We start from the raw sequence: 15549 nt of genomic DNA, 5'->3' as shown, positions 1-15549 counted from the left end.
TAATCTGGAGATTATGACTTTATAAGATTTGGAAGGTCAGAAAAGCTAGCTAACTAATGCTAGGAGTATAGAAACTGAATTATTAATATTATTTAGTATTATTTATAATAATACCACTTATAATATAATATTATTTAGTATTATTAGTATTAATCCTGTACTCTGCATTTTAGACTCAAGTCTGCCAAAATATCTTTATTTAATTTTATCCTTAATGCAATATCTAAACTTCCCAAACATTTCTGTCTTGGAGAAATGTCCAACTGGAATAATCTCTACCTTTTCATCCTTCATTCTCTGATATAATATTTATGTAAATCTGAAGAAGAAAGTCAACATATGCAAAAAATACAGCTTGGGCTCATATTCTAAAAGCAATGAATAACCAAGTTACCATCCTGTTCTCTCCTGAATCATGATTAACAGTGGGAAACAAGGCAATAATCACATTTAAATTAAATACAGAGAGTATGGGGGTAAAAAGCCCATAGAGGCAGAGTTAATGGCAAAAAGTGGTACAGAAGCAGATGGCAGCGTGGGATGATAAAGGGAGACAGATAGCCTGGGGAAGATGATGGGGAGAGGGAGAGGCACAGAAAATCATTCATATTACCATGGATTAGAGTTGTAAGCCCTGGGTAACATGGATCGTATGGACAGGGAAGAAGGCTCAGGGTAAGGAGCAGGAGTTTGAAGTCTCATTTTTATAGGGTTTCGAGGGAAACAGACTCTTATCTTGGGGTTCATTAACACATCTCTCCACTTATAAACTTACTATACTAACTAGAAGGTGAAGGGGAGTCCCAGGAGACCAGAACAAGATACAATTTAACTCAGGATTCCTTCACACAGTGGTCTCTTACTTTAAACTTGAACAAAGTTTATATTCATCCTAAAATCAATATTCCACTGACTCTTTATGCCTTCTCCTCTTGAAAGAATTCTAGGGGGAAAAATTCTAATACAATTCTTAGGTATGATTTATGTCTAAGGTCTCCCCAAAAGGATCCCTACTAGAAAAGTTGCTCAGTGTACAAAAACAGGTATAAAGCATGTAAGCTTATTTATTTCCTCCACCACAAAGGAAATAGCAAAAGACTTATAAGTACTTCTTAATATACTTAAAAGACAAGTCTCACAAATGTGTATTAATATAATATTTAAATAATATTCCATCGCCTACATTTACCTAACAGCTAAAGGTATTTTGTGGGATTGCTGAACAGATATTTTCACTTTTACCTCAGATCTGAACCATTTAAGCAACTCACACATCCAGATCTAGTCACCCTTTTGGATTCAGGACAGTCCTATAGGTAGTCATCTTCTTCCCTGAGAACTAATGAGGGTAAATTGCTGCAAGCATATCACATTAGCAAAAAACCTGGTGATTTTCAAATTAATGAGATAGCAGCCAAGCTTATCCATCTCCAGGATTGCTAGTTTCTGCTTATAAATATAGTTCAGGGGAAAAAAAAACATAAAAATAAAGGAGATAGCAGGCTCACCAAGGCAAACATGTGTGCTCATCAACATGTGTTTAACCTGTGAACCACTACTAGGTGAAAAAAGATAGAAAATAATTCCTTCTTCCCCTTCTCCCATCACCTAGGTCCAAGAGAAAGGCTACAAGAGTCCCAAAACTTCTAGTTCAAAAGATGGATGTTAATAATTTATATGCATGAAATTATTTTAATGTTTAATTCTTATAAGTAAGAGTAATCACTTATAATTACTTATACATAAGAGTAATTCCTAGTAGGAAAGGTGATTTCTCTCTAGCTCATCAATTAAATAATATGAAGAGACTGCAAATTTATTAGACACAGAAAGGGCCAGGAAAAGTTGACATACTCCTTGCTCCCCATTATCTTTGGGCCTTCCCTCTTGTCCTATCATTTATTGACCATCTCTCCTTCTTCAAAGGTCATTCTATCCTGCCCAGATCCTTGTTGCTGTGGCAGAGGGAGCATGACATAGTAGATAAAGTAATGGGTTTGGAATTCCTTTTGGGAATCTTACTATCACTCATGGCAAGTTAATCTTTCTCAGTCTTAGTTTCTTTACATATAATATAGAGATGATAATAATAATACCTATGAAGCAGGGTTATTGGGAGGATCAAATAAATAAAAGATTATATGTGAATAGCTTTACAAGCTTAAGGTGCAGTAAAAATGTTAGTGTAACAGGAGACATGAGCATATACAGAATACCACTGAAGCAATTTTTCTTGTGGAAGATACTGGGGAACCTGTTTCTGGGAAAGGTGAGATAATGTGTAATGACTCTGGAGTATGAATAAACATCCTATAACTGTTTCCAGAATGCTTACCACATGATGAAAAGGAGCTTCTTTTATTGATTGTGTCTGTATGGCCAGAACTGGGGAGGCATTCAACAGGCATTTGCTGATCATGGCCGTGGTCCTTTTCTTTGGATAACTTCTTCCTTCCTGATGGCATCCAATGAGAGAAAGGAAATATATAAGAGGAGAGGCCTTGGGCCCATCCCAACAGGACAAATTTGTGGTTTTATTTCTTTGTCTCAGAGTTTATTCTTTCATTTTATGTGGAAATTAATCTGGAGGTTATGACCTTATAAGATTTGGAAGGTCAGAAAAGCTAGCTAATTAAGGCTAGAAATATAGAAACTGAATTTATTCCAGGTTTTACATTTTCAGTGCCTGAAGGAGACCTTCTGTGCCCAGTAGTAGTTGAAACACAATGATGCTGCTTTTGAGGGTAAATGTGGGTTGACTGATAGTATGTAGAAATGTCATTGAGTTAGAACCCACTTTCCCCTAAATACTCAGGTGAGATAGGGAAGGTTTTGCTACTTAGGTGCTGGGGAAAATGTTAGTCCTTCCAGTTTTGCCATACCTTTGAAATATAGCTTTTGCCTTTCTAAAAACTAATGAATATTAATCAGTTGAGTGAAACTGATACTAGTCACTGGAGACTAACTATAGGGAAAATAAGACACCTGAATGGAAGATCAAGCCAATGCTATTAGAGAAGAATCACCCTAACCCCTAAGGAATATCTGTAGTACTCTGGAGTGAACAGCGATCCAGTCTTGCTTTGTTAGAACAAAGCAAGAGAGATGATCACTCCATGTAAAACCTCATTTGGAATAAATTTGGGCTATTCACAATTTCATAAACCTTTGGAAAGGTCACCCACATAGATTTTCACTTTTGGAAACCCTAGTTTGCGGAAACCTAGAAAACTTGTTCATTTTTTCCCTCTCCTTTCGTTTTTAGGCTATAATAAGTTTTTCCAGTGTGTGTGTTTTTCTTACAAGTCAATTCATTTTGATGTCTGTTTTTTCTAGAGTTTTTCATATGTTGATTTGTTAAATTTTTAAGAGTACAATGCCATTTTAATGAATCCTATACAAGTATTGATATAAATGCTAATGTAAGAAGTAAGGAGTTTTCCCATTATTAAAATGCTGGTACCTAATTGAGAAGGGTTGACATTTTTCTTTTGCATTTAAAAAGACTTGGATTGTTTGCTTTTTTGTGACATATTTATACCTCAAATATCCATAGGGAAGATTTACCTGCTTACCTAGAAACCCCCAATTAAAATTATCTCCTTGTGTTTCATTCCTTTTCTTGGGAGCCTAGCCCCTGTTTGGGGTTTATGTACCCTTGTATATTTTCTCCAACACAAATAGTATTATTATTGGGTGAATTTGGGATTCTAGTAAAAAAAAAATGCCCTTACATTGAAAGGATACATTAGAAGAAATTTGCAGGGCCCTCTGGAATAAGAACCTAGAGAATATTTGCCTGAGTCTCTAGGAGGAGATTTATGGTACAGGGATCTTTATAGATATTTTCTTTATAGACATGTTCCCTGTGTAGAAGGAGACCCTTAGAAATTTGGCTAGACCCTAGTTGGATGGCTTTGTGCAATGAAGGAATCATGGAAGAATTTTCACCCTAAACAATGTGGTTTCTCATCAGAGGTAATTTACAGTTAATCTCAGATCATCAATCCCTAGGTAGGAGTCTTGGAATTTTGGTCTGCATCCAGAGCTATCTCCAGTAGTCCTGATCTATACCTTGCCCCTGGACCCAGATGGCTCTAGAAGAGAAATAAGCTTGTGACTTTGCACAGCCCACCCTCACTCATTTGCAAGTAAAGACATCACCTCCCAGACGTCATGGTACTCTTCAAGAACAAAGGACAAATAACAACAACAATAATAAGGAGCAGAGGTAGTACTTGATTCTGAGGGAGGGTGGGTTTCTAAACATCAAGCTGAGTTGGTTTTGCTTCTGGCCCAAGGAGAAGAGATGATTTCCAGTTGACCTCAAGTCTTAAATCAATTTGGGGAGAACTTCCTATGTTAGAAGAAACCCCATAGGAAGGGATCAGATTTTGACTTCTGAGAGAGGAAGCCAATTTACTTTTTCTTTTTATAAATGTTTTTATTTCAAACTTAAATACAAAATTAGAAAAGTAAAAAAAAATGCCATGTACACAGCAGATAATAAGAAATTATTATAATATATATATAATATAATAACAAAGTTCTATTTCAAGAAAGCCTATATAATAAATACTACATGTTGTTTTCAAAGCTGCCCAATTTCTCTTTGCTTCTCTATTGGTTTTTTATTCTCTGCTGTACACTTTTTACTTTATTTTTCCCCTTCCCCCTCCACCCAAGAAGGCTACAATTAAACGTGAATATTTATGCAGATACATAGTTATCTATAAACATGCACATATATACATATCAGACCATACTATGTTTATTTCACCTGTTTATCAAGGTATAGCATCTCCTTAATAGGTCTAAGTTTTTCCATTTTTCTAAATCAACCAGCTCATTATTTCCTACACCACAGCAGTATTCCAACCCAATCATATTCTGAGAGACTGTCAATGAAAGTACCGCCACACGCTTTCCTACATTCCTGCCATTCTTGATTACATGTTTTATTTATACAAGAAAACTTTAATTTTAAATAATGGGAATTATCATTTTTATAATTCAACAATGCTTTCCCTTACAATATAGTTGAAGGTCTGATACTGTTGAAGCTACTTCCTTTACCCCTTTTTTCCTGCTTTCTTTGAAGTTCCTCACCTTTTAAACTTCCAAATGAATCTTATTATATGTTCTCAGTAACATAATTTTTTAGTAATTTAATTGAGACATTGAATAAAATAAAATTGTCATTTTAAGATTATATTGTCTTGGGGCAGCTAGGTGGAGCAGTGGATAGAGCACCAGCCCTGAAGTCAGGAGGATCAGAGTTCAAATCTAGCCTCAGACACTTAATACTTCCTACCTGTGTGATCCTGGGCAAGTCACTTAACCCCAATTGCCTCAACAAAAGTAAAACAAAACCAAAAAAAAAAAAAAAAAAAAAAAAAGATTTTATTTTCTTTACCTACTCAAGAACAATAAATATTACTTCAATTTTTCTATAGCTCAGGTTTTTTTTTTTTTTTTTAAGTACTTTATGTTTATGTTTACGTAGTTCCAGTATCTGTTTTAACAGATGTTAAGGGCCAGAACTCTGAACTTGAAACAAAGGATTCTTACAAGGTGCTAAGTCACTGGAATTGATAGAGACAATAGTTATCAATTTAGCATGGTGCTTAACAGTTCTGGTTCAGTACATGTACTTAGTACTTAATATAGCTCCACAAGATTCACACTTATGATGAGAGAGGATATAAGCTCTGACAAACTCAGCCAGAATCAGAAAGAGGGAAGACAGAGAAGTGGTGGCAGGCTTTCCTCCTTCGCTTTCTCCTTTGAAACCAAGATCCAGAAGGCCTTCAGAAAATTAGCAGAGCCCCAAGTGAAGAAGATAGGACTTTGAAGGAGACAATAAAGCATTTGGACTTTAATCCTTGGCTACCTGTGTGGTGGTTACTGAACTGAACCGAAGGCTGCTCCCAGAGACCCCAAGAAAACCTCAACAGAGAATGTTACATTCTAGAGAGAATATTACAAACAGATATCCATTCAGATATTTGATACTAAGTATTTTAAATGATCTAAAACAATATTGAATAATATTAACAATGTAGTTTCTCTATTTTTCACTTTGATTACATCTTTTATAACTTTAACTGTATCTGAGATCACTATTATTATCACTGCTTTTTTTACACAATAAATTCTACTTCTGCCCTTTATTTTATCTTTGTGTGTATTTCTCATTTTTATGTTTCCTGAAAGCAACATATTGTTGTATTCTAATTTTTAATCTGTTATCCATTTCCATTTTATGGAATTTGTTCCATTCACACTGTAAACTATACACTTGTGTAGTTTCCTTCTTCCTAGTTTTTCTTACCATCCTTTTCATAGTATTTACTCAATCTTTCCTCACTCCTTTGCTTTACTTCAATTTTATTCTTTAATCTATCCACACCTCAAAGTTCCTCCCTTATCTTCTCCCTCCCCCATCCCGTTGTCCTCTTATTTTTTCTGAATTTAAATTAGACACACACACACACACACACACACACACACACACACACAGATTTCCTCCTTTTTTAACCCATTTCCAATGAGAGTAGTTTCTAGCACTATATGCCCTTCCCCCTCTAGCTTCTTCTATATATATATATTTTTTTCTTTTTGCCTCAGGTGTATGAGATAATTATTCCTTTTATCTCTCCATCATACTCACTCAGCCTAAGTCTTTCTTTCAAACTACCCAAATAATGACAATCATAAGAGTACTGCCAATATTTTCACATATACAAAGTAAATGATTTGACTCTATTGAATACCTTATAACTGATCTTTAATGTTTACCTTATATTTCTCCTGAATGTTATGTTTTGAATTTTCCCTTAAGTTCTGGAGTTTTTGTCACAAAAACCTGAAAGGCTTTCAGTTCATTAAATATCCCATTTTTTTTTTCCATTCAGGATTATATTTAACTTTGCTGAGTGAGTTACTCTTGGTCATAACCCCAGCTCTTTCACTCTCCAGCATTCCAAGACCTATGATACTTCAACATAATAGCTGCCTGGGTCTTATAATCCATAATATTTAAATTGGTTTTTTTTTATTTTTGGGGGGGGCTTCTTATATCTTCTCCTTAGAAAACAACCAATTCTCTTTATTTTTTTTTCTTCTTTGCCTTTGGGTAGGGGAAGGCAAATTTAAAACACCAAATATAGGCTCTGGCTTAGTATTAAGCAGGCAGAATCTTTGATAAACTTTTTTGAAAGAGGTCAGAGACCTCTTATCAGGGGACTGAGGCAGAACAATTTAGGGAAACTGAGGTATAACAAGAGAAGCAGCCAGACTTTAGAGAGAGCAGACTCCAGTCCTCCCACTGCACTGAATTTTCCTTGGGTACTAGCTTGCCTTATTACAATTTTTATTCAGCGATCTTTTATTTTATTTTTTTTTATTTTATATTTTATTATTATTATTATTATTTTTTGTGCTTAGGCAATTGGGATTAAGTGATTTACCAAGGGTTACACAACTAGGAAGTGTAAAGTGTCTGAGGCCAGATTTGAACTCGGGAAGGCACATTTCCACTTTGCCATCTAGCCACCCATTATTAGTTTTACGTCTTGGCCAAGTCATACCCAGCAAAGTGAAGTTATAACCTGCCTACAGAAGACTGACCTACATTATCAAACTCTCGGATGGATAGCTGTTATCCATTTCCGCTGCTTCAGCTGAATTTTGAGCACTAATACCTGCTTTGGGAGACTAATGGTCAGTCTGGCATCAACACGGCTACAGACACATCCTAACCCGATGGAGGTTTAAAAGAACAATTGTGGGGACCTGTCTCTGATTTGTCTTTGTGACCCAAACTTATCCTAGATGGTCCATCCAAAAGGCTTGGTAGTTTCTGAAAGAGAAAATAAGTAGATCAAAAGAACTGGCAAGCCGTGGGCGGTGCACAAACAGCTGTCTTAAATGACCAAGGACAGCTCTTGAGAGCCAGGCTTGGTGAACTTCCTCCATTTCTACAAAGAATAGCTAACCAGGAGAGCTTATGTTCTTCCCCCAGGGAGTCAGGCCTCCAGACTTTGTAGTCCCCCTTCTCAGACAGCTGTGTCATCTTTGAATACAAAGGATGCTGTAGAGTTAGTTGTGGGTCAGCCAAGGTCAAGCTGCCTTTCCTCCGCTGGAGCAATCTGCCTCTTTGTACAGCATCCCGGGTACCAAGGGCCAGCGTCTGCCCACCCCACTACTTAGTCCAGCAGTCACCTCTGAAAGAAGGGAGACAGCCTTCCATGAGCTTTCTAGGCTGCCTTTGTTGGTTGTTTCCAAGGTGACAAAGTGTTCGGCATGTTTGCTGTAAATAAAGCTAGAACTAAAGGGATCTAACCCTTTCTTTTCCTTTACTGGATTCTGTCGTGTTCAGATGCATGCAGGGGTACAGGAGAAGGGAAGATTGGGGTAGAGATGCTCTGGGGAAAGAAATAAAGCAAAAGGAGAGAGTCCCAGCTCTCAAGGCGGGTGAATGAAGGTAAGTGGCTTGGTCAGCTTGGAACCCACCAATGGGAGATGGGCAATAGTATGGCAAATGGGTGAATTTCAGGCTGTTTTACTTTTCCTATAGAGCTGTAATTCTGCTGTCAGGAGGAGCCTTCTGACTGGAACTATGATCTATTGAATTAAAAGAGGGAGTAGAGGAAGAGAATAAGCCTTTATTAAGTAAATACTATGGGTACTTTGCTAAATAAACACTTGACAAATATTATCTCATTTGATTCTCATAACAATCCTGAAAGTTTACTGCTATTAGGGTCCTTGTAGTCAAGGAAACTGAGACAGATAGATTAAATGACTTGCTCAGGTTCATGTTGCTAGTATCTGAGTGTCAGATTTTCATGACTCAAGGTCTAGTACTCTTTGGCTGGTGTCTCCAAAAGCCTAATTTTTAGACCCATTCTGTCACTGGCTTCCTCTAATACTTTTGACAAACTACTTAACCTTTCAGGGTCCTCAGTTGCCTTGAATGGAAAATGAAGATGTTAGATTTCAGGATTCTTAATCTGTTTTTGTATCATGGATCCCGCCGGAAGTTTGGTGAAACCTAAAGACTTCTGCTCAGAAGGTTTTTTGTTTTTTTTTCAATAGCAGTTTATTCTATCATCTCCCAATTGCATGTTACAATTATTTTTAGCATTCAGTTTTGCAAGATTTTGAGTTCCAAATTGTCCTCCCTCTTTCCTTCCCTTCCCTTTTTTTCTAAAATAGTAGGCAATTTGAGATAGGTTATACATATGCTATCATGCAAAATATATTTCCATAGGAGTCATAGTTGTGAAAGAAAAAACATAAAAAGAAAAAAAAACATAAAAATGAGTAAAGCAAGGGAAAAAAGTATGCCTCAATCTGCATTCAGAGTGTATTAGTTCTTTCTCTAGATGTGAATAGCATTTTCCTCTGTGAAAATGATGGAATATAGCTTCTAGGAGAGACAGCAGTAGGGAAGTCCTTCTGACCTTGGGGTGCTTCTGTTCCAACAATCTGTTAATGAATCTAAAATCTTCTGGCTTTGGAATCTGTGATCCCGAGGGGCCCCCAACCTTAAAGTGCTATTGTTCTAATAATCTGTCCATCAACAATTGTAAAAGTCTTCTGGCCTAGGAATATAATAATATTTCTTCCCTTAGACTTTAGGGAAGATATATTAGTGATCTTGAGACTCTCTGACCTTAAAGTGCTAGTGCTCTGACAATTTGTCTGTCAGTGATTCTAAAGTCTTCTAGCCTTAGGATAGTCCTAGATCTGCTGGTCAGTGATAACCAAATTCCTGAGATCACTCCTCAATTCTACCTCTGGGCCATACAAGTAGCATACCAATGACATGAAGAACTGGATAAATTAGTCTCCTTGCTCCTGGTTCTTTGCTAAAATTCTTTTGGAACTTAACCTGCTCCAATTGGAGTTACAATTACAATAAACTTTGCCTCTTGACTTGGATATGAGTTCAAGCTTGCAAATTCTTTTGAGACACCTTTTTTGGGAGATCCCTTGCCAAACTCGACATTTGGTGGCCTGTAGGGAAAGAGCCTGGCCTCCCCTGGCTTGATTCCCTCCTTGTTAAGCAAAGTAAGTCCCCCATTTTTATTTCCCTAAATTCTACAGCTGGGACCTCCAAGCAACTGGGAAGTTTGTCTGGGTCATCATGAGCTCTTGACTGGGGACACCCAGAATTGAAAATTCTTGCAATTGTTGGTAAAGTTCCTAGGAAACCTTTGCCACCTTTTCACCTCCTCTGGCATGTCAGAGGAGACAATATTATAGAATGGTTTTTGGCAAATAAATTTTATGGCTTTTGGCAAAGATGGGACAGCTCTCTTTCATATCATTTTTGTCTATGTCTGCATCTCTGTGCAGAATATGAGGTAGATGCTTGTTCTGTGAGGTAGATTTTTTTTCTTGGAAAGATTTAAAAGGCAACCTGCAAGAAAAAACTTCTATGTTGTATTTAGAATTCTGAGAAGATTTTTTAACATTTTTTTACTCCTACCTTTAAAAAAGGGAAAAGCCCAACTTTCCTGTGGACCTCAGCTCTGGCCAACCTGGGGGCTACAGAAATAAAATTAGGTAATTAAAATTAAAATAACATCTTAGCAGATTCTCAAGGTTTTGAGAGCATATATCTTAGCAGATTCTCAAAATTTTGAGAGCAGTGATCAATAACTTTGGCAATTAGTCATTTTATGATCACAAGAAAAATTCCTGAAACATTGTAGATAATTTGGGGAATTTATCTCATTTTGAAAGAAAAGAAAATGAAAAAAAACTAGGTAAATAGTAACTTTTTGCTAACCCTTCTTTGATTCTCTCTTGTCCAGAATCCTCTTCTGCTTCTTTGGGAAAGAACCCCAGATTATATTAAGAGAACCACTCCATTCCATTCATCTCCCCAGAGTCTTGAGTGTATCTCAGTTGTGGGGATTGCTAACAAGATCAATATATTTCAAGTTCCTTTATTTGCTAACTTCTCTCATCTCAGAACAGATTAAGAAAAGAAAATGCTAACGTTCTGTAGGGAAACTCAAATTCTGCCTCACCGGTAGAAATAGGAGAAGCAGCAACAGTTGTGGGAACCCCCCCTACCCTTGCCCAAACACCTCCCCAACCCAGTTTGGGGGAATGGAGATGTAGGAGGGAGAAGGCCCAATGGTCAGCATTTCCTGTGGCATGGCATCTCAAACTACCATCAAAGTGAGATCCAGCCATCTTAACCTTCAGCAGGTTCTGTCCAGCAACTACCTGGGAAGAATCTGGTTACCTGTGGCAGTACCCAGCCTGATAGTGTGAGATGAGAAAGCTAGTCAGCGTCTGCATTTGGTGAGCCCACCATTCTGTTTCAATTGCAGAATGTATTATCTATGTAATTTATGGCAAATTGTTTTATCTCTGCCCAGTTTTCTTATTCATAAAGAAAAATAGTAATGGTTGTTGTGAAGATCACATGATTGCAAAAGTGCTTTGCATAAAACAAATGTTATATGAATGTTAATTGCTTTATTGGATATAATTGCTTCATATTTGATAACTTTATGGGTTTTTTGATGTGACCAATATACAAAACCATTGTTGAGATAAATGATTTCTAAATTTGTTATTTGAGATATGATAGTAAGAGCAATTTTAAAGGAGCTCTAAATAAAGCCCACTAAAGGGATATGTACATTGTAATCAATTTGCACTGATAGTGTTAACAGAAGATTTAGGAACACAAAAACAGTTCCACACTGCTTGAAATATTCTGGCAACAAACAACCTGCTTTTGAGTTATCAAAGATTGAGACTTCTGAGGGCCCTGTCAACTAAAAGAAGTTGGAAGTTTATTTAGCCTTGTTAATCAGGTATTTTCACATTTGCTAGAATATTAAGAAGAAATTACAGCTAAGATTATTTGGCTATTAGGAAAATTCTAAAATTGTTAACTAAGTTATTTGGAATTATTGGCATCATGTTAAATCTAAAATTGGTAATTACTGTGTGTGGAACAAGAGAGATGAGGTAAAAGCCTTATCAGTTCACCCCCAAGTATGAAGTGTGTAGCAACTTTCCCCCTTCACTAAACAAGCTTATAGATTCTTAGTAAATACATTCTTTTTTCAGGAATTATATATCCTAAAACTCAGGGCTCATGATCTTGCTTACCCTCATGGTTTCAAGAAAACTGGCAAGCTTACAAAATAAGGGAAGGGGCTGAGCTTGCTGTTGCCCACCCCAACTATTCTTAGTGTTTTCACGGACTGTGCTGTTGATACCTCTTCCAACTCTGTGAAGGAGGAAAGTTGTTACACACCTCATACTTGGGTGAAAAGTTAGGTAAACTTGTACAATGACTTTCTACCTTAGATCTTAAAGATGCTTTCTTTTGCATATCATTGCAAAAGACTTACAATTTCTTTTTGCCTTGAAGGAGCAAATCCAGGGGAACATAACCCCACAAGTTAACATGAGCAGTTTTTGTCCATTCCATGGAGGTAGCTCAGGGCTACCATGTGACAGCTCCCACCTTATTTGAACAGGTCCTGGCTGTCCAGTATCTTGATCTCCAGCTCCACCTGAGAGACTTCTCTGGCTGCAGCCATACAAACCCCTAACTTCCAGGGCCCCAGGGCTATTAAGTTTCTTTGCCTAAAGACCCACATGGCCTATCAGTCTGTTGAGTATTTGGGCCATGAATTAACTCCCATCTCCCTTTTGCTCACTGCAGAGAAGAAGCAATCTTAACACTCCCTGAACCTTCCTCAAAGAAACAGCTATGTACCTTTCTAGGCAAGGCTAGATTTTATACCTAACTTTAATTATTGCCAAGCCCCTCTATGATTCTATTCAAGGACTTGGGTGGAAGCCTTCTCTTGTAAGACTGAAAATGTACTCCACAGGTCATCCTTTCTACTCAATGCTTAATGCCTTTCAAACATTATGGTGCTTGCACTCTGGGCCGCCTGAGCATTCCTTTCACTATGTATAATGCCGCACTATTCTACCCATTACCCCTACTCCTTTGAGGAGACAAAAGCGGGGATTTTGGAGAAATGTTCCTTGGAGGAAAGTTGTCTAGATGTGAGACATTCCTGATAGCCTTATCTAACCACATGTCTTCCTCTGAGTGGGGTTCCTGGTTATTGCCCCTCGGGACCCCCATACTAACTCTACTTTTAATTATCCTTTTTTTTTTTTAACTTATATTTGGTCCCTGCATTTTTAACCTACTTGTGAGATTTGTTTCCTCCAGACTCTAAGCCATCAACTTCCAACTATTTATTCAATCTGAATACTATTGGCTGATTCTGACACTCAGCACCCCCGGATGCTGTTGGTGCCATTTTCAAGTCGAGGGTCTCCCTACTCAGTCCTGATCCCACTGGGCAGAGACAGCTCTACACCCCTTATCAGCATGAAGATGAGATCACCATTCCTTTGTCCCGAATTCATTTGGGAATTCGGGGGTCAAACTGTTTGAAAGGGGAAATGATGGAATATATCTTCTAGGGGAGATGATAGTAGGGAAGTCCCTCTTACTGGATAAATTAGTCTCCTTGCTCCTGGTTCCTTGCTAAATTCATTTGGAACTTAGTTGTAATATTCTTCTCTAAAATATAATGTTCTCTGGGAGCAGGTTTCTTTTCAGTTCAGTAATTCCCCACCAAATGCAGCCAGGAGTTAAAGTCTAAATCCTTTATTGTCTCCTTCGAAGTCTTGCCTCCTTCACTTGGGCCTCGGCTAGTTTTCCTCAGAGGCCTTCTGTAGTCTTGGTTCCGAGAGCTTAAGCTGCCTTCTCTGGCTTGTGAATCTCCTCACCTGAATCCTGGCTGAGGCTCCAAGAGCTTCTGGTGGGCTTCTCCTTAGTGGGCTTGTCCTCCTTAGCCCTGAGAGCTCCTCCTTATATATGCTCTCTTAAAGGTGTGAATCTTGTGGAATTAAAGTAAGTACTAAGTACATGTCTATTTGAGAATCATTAGCTCATCAATTCCACTCAGTACCTTGTTTCAAGTTCTGGCCCATAACATCAGATCAATCATACTGAACCATGCTAAATTAGATAATTATTGTCTCTATCAAGTCCACTGTCTTAGTACCTTGTAAGAATCCTGATGGAACTCTGTCTTCCCAGAAATCAGCCGGAGTCAAGATAATCAAAAGTCTTTATACTTAGTCTTTTGAGGTCCTGGTGAGGGGATTAGATCTAGCAATCTCCACACCTCCTTCCTCTCTCTCCACCTCCAGGAGAATGCCTCAATCTCCTCCTCCTACTCCACTCACACAAGTCACTTCCCCTTCTTTGTCTCACCAATCAAATCAGCACAGAATAGTTGGGGAGGATCATCCTTCAAACATGTTAATAGAGAATTGTCCAATTGGCAATTAGTCTCACATGCTCCATTATCCAAGTGCATTTGCTCAGTTCTAGCCCTTTACAGAATCCTAATACTTAGCCTGCTTCAATTGGAGTTACAATGACAATAAACTTTGCTCCTTGACTTGGATATGGGTTTAAGGCCGCAAATTCTTTTGAGATACTTCAGTACACTGGTCTGCGACCCCAATCTTTTGGGGTCCCCTCCCAGATTCAACAAATCCCTTGTACTTGTCTTATATCATTGTGCATCTGAGAAGGGCTGAGTCATTCATAGTTGATGATCACACAATTTTGCTGATACAGCATATGATATTTTTCTTGTTCTGCTCATTTCACTTTGCATCAATTCATCCAAGTCTTTCTAGGTTTTTCTGAAATCTGCCTGTTCATCATTTCTTATTGCATAATAGTATTCCATTACATCCATATACCACAGCTTGTTCAGCCATTCCCCAATTGATAGATATCCCTTCAATTTCTAATGTTTTGCTAACACAAAAAGGGCTGCTGTAAATATTTTTGCACATGTAGGTCTTTTCTGGTTTTTATGATGTCTTTGGGATATAGATATAGTAGGTGTTAGTTGGACCAAGGGCTCTGTACAGCTTGGTGGCCTTTTGGGGCATAGATCCAAGTTGTTCTCCAGAACAGTTGGATCAGTTGACAACTCTACCAACAAGTACATTAGGGTCCCAATTTTCCCATTCTCTCCAACAGTTATCATTTGCCTTTTTTGTCATATTAGCCAATTTGATAGGCATGAGATGGTTCCTCAGAGTTGCTTTAATTTACATTTCTCTAATCAAAATGATTTAGAGCAGTTTGTCATGTGCCTATAGATATTTTTGCTTTTTTCATCTGAAAATAACCTGTTCATATCCTTTGATCATTTATCAATTGGAGAATATATTTGATTCAGCTTGAGAAATGAGGCTCTTGTCAAAGATACTTGCTATAAATATTATTTACCATTTTAATCTTTTTTCTTCTAATTTTAAATGAATTAATCTTATTTGTGCAAAAAATTTTACCATTTTAATCTTTTTTCTTCTGATTTTAAATGAATTAATCTTATTTGTGCAAAAAATTTTACCATTTTAATCTTTTTTCTTCTAATTTTAAATGAATTAATCTTATTTGTGCAAAAAAATTTTACCATTTTAATCTTTTTTCTTCTAATTTTAAAT

The 15549-nt window shown here is 37.3% G+C and overlaps 1 long non-coding RNA gene across 7 annotated transcripts in view; it reads left to right on the top strand.

The window, feature by feature from the left end:
• LOC141541911 (uncharacterized) overlaps nt 1-15549 on the top strand; it is an 84262-nt gene that overhangs the window by 25290 nt on the left and 43423 nt on the right. The window contains exon 1 of one of the 7 annotated variants that reach the window (XR_012481938.1): nt 7060-8488. The exons of the other annotated variants lie outside the window; for them this stretch is intronic. This is a non-coding gene — a long non-coding RNA (uncharacterized LOC141541911). Of the gene's footprint in view, nt 1-7059; nt 8489-15549 lie in introns of those variants that run through there. 7 annotated transcript variants of the gene reach the window in all.

The sequence above is a fragment of the Sminthopsis crassicaudata genome, chromosome 4, assembly GCF_048593235.1.
Source record: "Sminthopsis crassicaudata isolate SCR6 chromosome 4, ASM4859323v1, whole genome shotgun sequence".
Lineage (NCBI taxonomy): Eukaryota > Metazoa > Chordata > Mammalia > Dasyuromorphia > Dasyuridae > Sminthopsis > Sminthopsis crassicaudata.
Note: the sequence above shows the minus strand (reverse complement) of the source record. Positions and strands in the feature narration are given on the sequence as shown.